This window comes from Mustela nigripes, chromosome 12 (genome assembly GCF_022355385.1).
Source record: "Mustela nigripes isolate SB6536 chromosome 12, MUSNIG.SB6536, whole genome shotgun sequence".
In the NCBI taxonomy this organism is placed as follows: Eukaryota; Metazoa; Chordata; class Mammalia; order Carnivora; family Mustelidae; genus Mustela; species Mustela nigripes.
Window position 1 is genome coordinate 138,989,693 of NC_081568.1, and position 9,020 is coordinate 138,998,712.

Below are 9,020 nucleotides of genomic sequence, written 5' to 3' on the forward strand. Positions count from 1 at the left end.
AAGGCTGATCATCTGTCCAGAGACAGCCAGCCATTAAACTCCCAGACCAAATCCAAAGACACAATGTTAAATATTTCTGCATTTGTTAAGAGCACCAAAAGATACTGCTTGCTTTTCTGGGACAAGCCTCATACCATGCAGAGCAATTCCAATATCAAGGGTGATCATCTGTCCAGAGACAGCCATTAAACTCACGGACCAGATCTGAAAAACATTTGTAACTATTTAGCCACTCCTGAATAGCTTTCACAGCTAGCTAAATCATCTTCTCCAACTGGTAATTGTTTCAATGTCCCAAGACATTAAAAGCTATTAAAGTCTAATGACCCAAGTCTTGTTTTTCCTAGAAGGTGGAAACTTTTTTTGATGTTCTAGCTTTTTTTTTTTTTTCAATAGTGTTTAACTGGCTATCAGTTTAGAAAAATACAGTATTATATCTATGCATAAAGTGCAAATCAAGTACTTCAGTGAAATTGTAGGTCTGGAAAAGGTGTATTTTGGGTTCAGTACTGACTGCAACTGTTATACATACAAATAGCCATTTTTGTGTTCAAATGAAAGAGGGAAGGGTATCACTAAGAGATATGAAAATCCTCATGGAGCAGTCCTATTTTTTGGTTTATTTTATTAATATTTGCAGTTTATACTATACCACAGATTTTTTGGCCTTTACCTGGTAAAACCTTTTGTCATAATCAAGAAAAAGTAGTATCCATTGGATATTATTTTATGATTTTCAGGTAATTATCTCTCTTATAAGAGTCCAAATATAGTACAGACTTGTTTATTTGCAATTTTTTCCCTCTATGAGACACTTCATTGCTCAGTCTGTCAAAAGATACTACAAATGGGGGACCTTTGGGTGGCTCAGTCAGTTAATCAACTGCCTTCTGCTTAGGTCATGATCCTAGACTTCCAGGATAGAGTCCCGTATTGGGCTCCCTGCTCAGTGAGGAGCCTGCTTTTCCCTCTGACCCTCCCCCCATCATGCTTTCTCACTCTCTCCATCTCAAATAAATAAAATCTTTTTTAAAAAAAGACTTTACAAATGGTACTGAGCTAATCAAAATTTAAAAGAAAACGTGACAGAAGAATGCATGAATGAGAAAAGCATAATTCCTGGTAATTACACTGGAAATCCACTTGAATGATCTTGTTGCCATGGTTAATTTTAGATATTTTAACCTTTCTTGTATTGTTAAATCAAATGTTATCCCAAAGAAAGAGAAGAGCCCCTAGAGAAATAGAAATAAAATCAACCTATTATTAACTGAAACAGTAAAAATGACAAAGCAGAAAAGTCCAAGTTCAAAGTACATTCTACATGTCTTCATTTGTTCTGGAGAAAATAATCAGTAAAAAAATATATATGGATATTTATTCATTTTTATGAGTCAATCATTTAAATTTTCATTAATAAAATTATCAAGTTAAGACTAATTATATCCATTTTTTTTAGCACCAGTAGAAAACAAACACCAAATCTAATGTTTAACTTGAATTATAAAGTATATTAATGAAAAATACAGGTACACCTAAATGTGTAGGGCATTTTCTAAATCTTACAGGACTGCTTCATTTAAATGCTTATTCCACTGTCTCAGCTTTGTATAGTATTTTGTCTTATTCATTTTTTTTTGATGTTTTGAGAAAAGGAACACAAAGAATATTATTTTTAACTACATTCATTAATTTTTTCAGTCATTTATCATCATTTGTTCACCAAATATCTTACTTTTTTACTATGTGGCAGTTATCACATTAAGATGATAAACTGAAAGAAAATGCTGTTGTTTAAAATTAATGACACATTTATCAAAGTAATAAAGTGAAATAATTTTAATATAATACAAATACTTCAATAATTCTAAACTAAATTCTCAGTGATCAAAAAATACTAGTTCATCTGAAAGAAAAAAACACAAACATGGAGGTAATGCAATTTTACACTGGCATTTGAGGAACCAGGATTGAGACTTTGTGTGCAAGTTTGCATTTTTTAAAAATAACTGGTTCAAGTTGTCATAATTAGAAACAACTATTGTTAAAAGGGGAAACTCCAATTTTTAAAAGGATGTCTTGAAGAGTTAGATTTCATTCCAATACCACATTCTTTATAGCAACGTGAAAATTTCTAACATGTGGTACAATTCCCAAACTTGTTTAGGTTAATGTTGAAAATTAATCCTAGCAACTGCCATTTTCAATGTATGAAAATCTCTCAGCAGGATCTGACAAAACGATATAAAATGGAGGCATTCTGAAGAGGGATGTTTCCTGAGTCACAATGTAGGGTAACCTGATCGAGCAGATAGCCACAGAGTTCATGAGTCTTCATATTCTGGTCCAACAGAAACAAATCACAAACATTTCAGTGAAAATCCCCACTACATCTTCATTGGACAGTGGTTCTACTAGAATTTCTGAGTTGTGAGTAATAGCTATATGGACATAAATTAAAACTGAGGGAATAACTGGTTTGAAATGGTGTGGATATCCCCATATAGTTAAGCATTTAGTTATCGTTCTTTCCTTAAGCTTATGTTCTCTCCATATACACCATGTCCAATGGAATATCCTCCAATAATCAAAAATGTAATTGCTCAATTTTTCCATTACCATTAGACAGTAAAGTAGCAACATACTCTTATAAATACCATAGAAGAAAATCTCTATTTGCTGTTGCTACTAATCAGAGAACATAGTTGGTGGCTCATTGTTTTGTATGTATAAATACATACACACAAATATAAATATATATTTATAAATATACCTATATTTATATAGATATATATTATATTAATATATTTATACATATATATAAATGTAAATGTATATGTGTGTGTATTTGTGCGTGCGTGCATGTGTGTGAATCCAGAAATGCATCTACAGAGCAGGAAAAGAAGAAATGTATTTCAAAAGTGGAATTCATTACCACTTCTCAGATGTGTAACTTACCCCTACAATCTTTCTGGACCTCCATAATTAGAGTAACTTAAAAGGTTTATTTTTTTTTTGTAGGTTTTATTTTCTTTTTGGTGTCTCAACTCTAGCTACAGCCCTGACCAATGTATTTCTATAAACAAAAGCTGGATATACTAATGTGTACTTCTTGGGCTGGCCAATGCTGGAGTGTTAAAATTTATTGGTTTTTTTTTTTTGGTTTTTTTTTTCTCCAACAGACCAAAGAGAGTAAATTTTTAAGAGAATTTTTCTAACTGAATTTGAAAGTTAGATGAGAATCTAATAAAAATCAGTGTCTATGTCTATTTATGAAATTTTCCTCATGTCAACTGAATAAAAGTAAAGAAAACGTGCAAAAAAAAAACCCAAAAATCAAAAAAAAAAAAAAAAACACTGTCCTCTAAACTGAAACAGGGAACACCTCCAGCCTCAGAGCAGAAATACACAAGTCAAAATCTACTTTGATGGGGGTGATGGACATTAAGGAACGCATGTAATGAAATAATGAAATGAGCAGTGGGTGTTAGAAGCAACTAATGAATCATTGAACACTACATCAAAAACTAATGATATACTATATGCTGGCTAATTGAATTCAAATTTAAAAAGAGAAAAAAAATTTTAAAAAATGAAATTGACTTTGGAATGAATTGAAGAGAACAGCAAAAATGATACAGAACCCCTTTACCCAAAGGCATGGGAAAATTTGTGAGAAGAAAGTCTCAAAATGGAAACCAGAATTGGGGATTTGGGTGTGTTGTACAGAAGGCATAGAAAGACATTGTTTTCAGTCTATTTCATCAGGGTATGTCAATACAGGACAAAAGGAAAGACTGCCAGGCTACCCACCACCAGTTCTGCCCATCTACCTGGGCCCTAAATATGAAAGATGAGATTGAAAGGCAAGGGTGGAAAGTAGGCAAATGTGTAAACACCTTATATTATCAAAATCATGGTGGTAAACAGTAAGGAAAGCTTTGGATGGAGAGCAAATGACCCACATTTTAATTCAATTCTCAATGTCATGTTACCCCAAAGTGAGACAAGGCACACCCACCACTGTCCCTTTGTGGATTGGATAAATTGGAGATATTTGATTAATTTTGGTAGAGGAACTCAAAGAACAATTTCAGACTGCCATTAACCATATGCATAGGTTCGTTCCTCCCGTCCTAGGTATCTGAATGACATTCTTCAGTCAGGTGTTAGGCACATTCAAACAGGACCTAAGTACACAGGCAGAACGCAGAACATTCAATGTGCATGATTTTCAGACACACAGTTGTCAAGATATTTGTTATTTCTGATAAAATTGAGTAACAAAGTAAACGGGAACCATGGAATCATATTCCAAAAAAAGAAGAAAAGGGAGAAGGAAAAGGGGAAGAAAAAAAAGAAGCAAAAAATTGTGCAAAGGCTAAATCTTAAACATGAAGAGGAGTTCATCTAGCAAGTAGAAGAGAATTTTAGACAACCTGTATTATTCCACCACTGCCATCCCCACATTTCATTTAAAGAAAGTGTGAAATCTATAATATCAGAGAATGGGAAAACTGAATGTAAAAGAGACAGATAATGAAGAAAACTTTAAACGAGAAAGAACAGTACCACTGTAGTCATTAAATATAATTGGCAGAATATAATCAATACTGGGAATATATTTTTAAAAAAAAGAAAAAATACTGGGAATATAAAAAGCAGTGAAACAAAGGGCAGACTTAAGAAAATGTGGCCAAAAAGAAAAAAAGAAAAAGAAAAAAGAAAATGTGGACAGTGGATAGTCCAACATTGAGACATTTCCCTGTGGAAGGAGTTCATGTGGATTCCTATGCTTATCTGTGTGTGTGTGTGTGTGTGTGTGTGTGATGACTATGTAATTAGTTCAGGAAGTGTGCTTAAATGGATTAAAACTTTTTTTTAAGATTTTATTTATTTATTTAACAGACAGAGATCACAAGTAGGCAGAGAGGCAGGTTGGGGGGGGGGGTAGCTGGCTCCCTGCTGAGCAGAGAGTCTGATGCAGGGCTTGATCCCAGGACCCTGGGATCATGAACTGAGCCAAAGGCAGAGGCTTAACCCACTGAGCCACCCAGGTGCCCCAAAACTTTTTTTTTAACTATAAGATTTCAATATTATAGCACATAATTTTTAATATTTCTGATACGTATGAAGTTCAGGTATATAATGAACTTACTAATATCTCCATGAAAACTGCAAATGGAATGTAGCTTAGGCAATGTCTTACATACAAAATGCATGGATCAAAGAGATGGCAATGACTGACAGAACATAGATGGAGAAAACAAAACCAAACATAAAAGCCAGCAGACCTAACTATAGAGTCAGTGTCTTTGTAAGAGATGCCAGAGAACAAACTTTTCCTCTCCTCCCGCCCTCCCTCTCTCTCTTTCCCATTTTCCTTCTTCCTGTTCCCCGCTCCCTTGTCCCTTCCCCCACTCTCTTCCTCCCTCCCTGCTCCTCCTTCCTTCTCTCTCTCTCTCTCTCTCTCTCTCTGTGCCCATCCACTGGGAAAGACCATGAGAGGACTTGGGGAGAAGGTAGCCATCTACAAGCCAGGAACACAGCTTGCCTCAGAAATGGAATTTGCAGACACCTCGATCATGGTCTTTCTGTTTCCAGACTGTGAAAAAATAATTTCTGTTGTTTAAGTGGCTCAGCCTGTGGGATTTTGTTATGTACTAATTCACTAGTACATCATCAATTTTACAACTGCTCATTGCTTTTTACTACTTTAAACATAGCTTTTTATTTCCAAAATGTTATTTCATTGCAATATGCATTCCAACTTTCCAGCAGTATCTTTTCTAATAACTTGGAGACACATATTCCTTGATAAGCATTTTGTTTTTGTTTGTTTTTTGCTTCTTTGTTTGGTTTGGTTGGTTGTTTTTAGAGAGAGCTACGGGGAGAGAATCCCAGGCAAGCTCCATGCCCAGCATGGAGCCTAATGTAGGGTTCAATCTCACAACCCTGAGATTGTGACATGAGCTGAAATGAAGAGTTGGATGCTTAACTGACAGGGCCACCCAGATGCCCCCAATTAGGTTTTTAATAATAGTAAGTAGTCATTGTCCTTTTTCAGAAAATCACTGGGATTTTAACTACTCTTCAAAGAGACCCAAAATGCCTCTAGTCACTCCCCAGACATTCCATGTAGTATTTTTCTGTGGAGCCATATATATATATATATATACACATTAGATGGTCACATAATATATATTTATATAAATGTAAATACATATTTAAATACTTTAAAACAATATATGTGGCAATATTTATATACAAGCATATATATATATATATATATATATATATATATATATATTTAGGAAGAAATAAATGTTTCTTTCCCAGAATTTAAACTCATACCCTGTATACACACCAGTACAGATTTATAGAGACAAACAAAATAACAACACCTCAATCTTAACAGTTCTATGGAAGAATGAATCAGATCTTCAGGCTATTCTCTTGCCATAAAGAATAAGCTGAAGAATCCTAAATTCAAATTTGCAGGTTTGTGTTTTGTGTACTATTCAAGATATTAGTATGGTACTCATTTACATAGGAGATGTCAATACTAAAAACAAAAAAAAAATTGCAAATAACAAATATTTCAAAACAGGTTTTCAATAAAGCAGTATAAAAATGGTAAATCATAGTGAATATGCTAAAAGAAGACCCTATAAGAAATTGCATTAATATACATGAGGGGTGGCAAATGGCTACACAGAAGAGACAGACAGGGGCGCCTGGGGGGCTCAGTTGGTTAAGCCACTGCCTTTGGCTCAGGTCATGATCCTGGAGTCCTGGAACGGAGTCTTGCATCGGGCGCCCAGCGCCATGGGGAGTCTGCTTCTTCCTCTGACCTTCTTCCCTCTCATGCTCTCTCTCACTCTCTCAAAAAAATAAATCTTAAAAAGAAGAAGGAGGAGGAGGAGGAGGAGGAGGAGGAGCGGGGTGGGAGACAGGCAGAATTACAGAGCAGAAAGGAACTTGGAGCTCTACAGGATTAAAAGCTTCAATCTCCAGGTGTATTAATCATTCCTCATTTGTCCCCTCCCACCCCTTTCTAATCATCTTTATCATGTGCTGGGCCTGAGGACAAGCACCAGATATTTTTGCAACTTCTAGCTTGGTTATGTCTGAACATTGAGCTCCTGGTCACAGAGCAAATGGTGGGAGGGGAGAACCATTGGGGTGCTTACTCCTCAGCTCCCTTCCTGCCGAGAGCAGGGGTTCTTCTGCCAAAGGCCACTAATCCCGCCCAGCCACCTGACAACTCTCCTCTCCAGCCCATTCAAGTCTGTGGAGAGGAACACCTCACTACTGCGAGCCCCGGAATTATTCACCCCTCCCTGTTCGTTTCCATTAACATTTTTTAAATCCCTTATTAAACCCATGCCAATTACTCCTTTTTCATGCACTATGTTCCCTCAATATGAACTAAGATGAAAGATGAAATCTCCAAGTCATAAAGAGATAAAAGGGTAAGGGCTAATTTATCTCAGTCACATTATCACTTGCCTGTGGTCTTAGAGAAGCAAGGAGCTTTATGGTAACTATTATAAATGCTGCCCTCAAAGTACTGGATTAAAAGTAAAATTCACAGTTCCTAGTGTATGATAAAATGAAGAGTGCTCCTATTCACTCCAGATGATTAAAAACACTAAGCAAGAAGAAAGAAAAAAAAGAACAAAGAAAACACAAGAAGTATGTTCATTAGTAAGTCTATTCTTCAGACAAGAGTCTAGAAGGCTCAGATATTGCTTTTTGTTGTGTACCCCATTTAGGTGCCAAAGGTTTAAGGGACCTGCCCACCATAACACAGGTTAGTGGTAGAGTCTAAGTCCGAACTAAGCCCTTGCCCCAGTTGTGCTCTGCAAGGGGATCCGACCACAGGTAAACACTGAAGTCACACTCACTGTTTCTGAGAAACTAAATCATGTGCCCACATCACATAGATGCATGGGATAGATAGGAGGGAAACTTGGAACTCACACATGAAGAGGATGGTAAGTGGAGTGGAGAGTTCAAAAGCACCCCAGAGCCCTTGGTCATCATAGAATTGGGGGGTTCTATCCCTCTTGTTGAATCATATCTCAGGTAAGCCAAAACAAGCAAAGACTGCAATCGTCTGATTCCTGGTCAAGAGTGGGAGTCTGGGAAATTATGCAGTATGAACAGTTCTGGTGAAACCACAATGCCCAGGAGCCGGTTTCCTGTGTTCGTGGAGAAAAAGCAAGAACGCATATGCTACTTTAATTTCCCTACACCACTGCCAAAAGCCACAACCTTACTCTGTGTGCAGTGATCTGACCCCTCTTTTGAAGGGCTCCTGTTCACTAGGTTTCAGCGAACAAGGTGCCAACCACTTGTTCCCAGAAAGGTTCAGAATCAACCCAATTTCTGAAAACAAACATCATTTATAAATGATGTCTCACCATTATCAGGGTAGAACCTTCCTGTTTTCACCAACTCAGATTGTTTCCATTACGACAAACAGATGACATGCAATAACCACAATCACCAACAATATTTGTTAACTGATAGATTACTTGGCAAAACAAATCGAAAAACCCTATTATTTATTTTGTCTTCCTTAAGATATGATTCCTCTTATCCTCTTTGAGAGCTTCATATTTCTTTATGAAATTGTTTATATCCTGTTCCTTTTCAATGCCTGCTACAAGGAAGAACTGTGACATTGAGAGTCTTGACCATGACATTTGGGTAACTATGCAATAGTCAATTTAAGTAAATCGGGAACAAGGAGACTTTTCAGTGGAAAGAAGAGTAAAGACTGCTAAAATGTTAGGGGAAGTTGGTTACTTGTCTTTCCTCTCCATAGATGTAGAATTCAGAGAAGACTGGGCTATCAGATTTCTGTTGAGCAAGGGTGAGGCCAGGGACCTAGAGCTGTTTAATCCACATCAAATGTGAGTAATAACAGAGAAAAAGGAGTTTTAAATCATGCACTATCAGAATGAAAAGGAGGGGTGCCTGGATGGCTCAGTGATTAAAGCCTCTGCCTT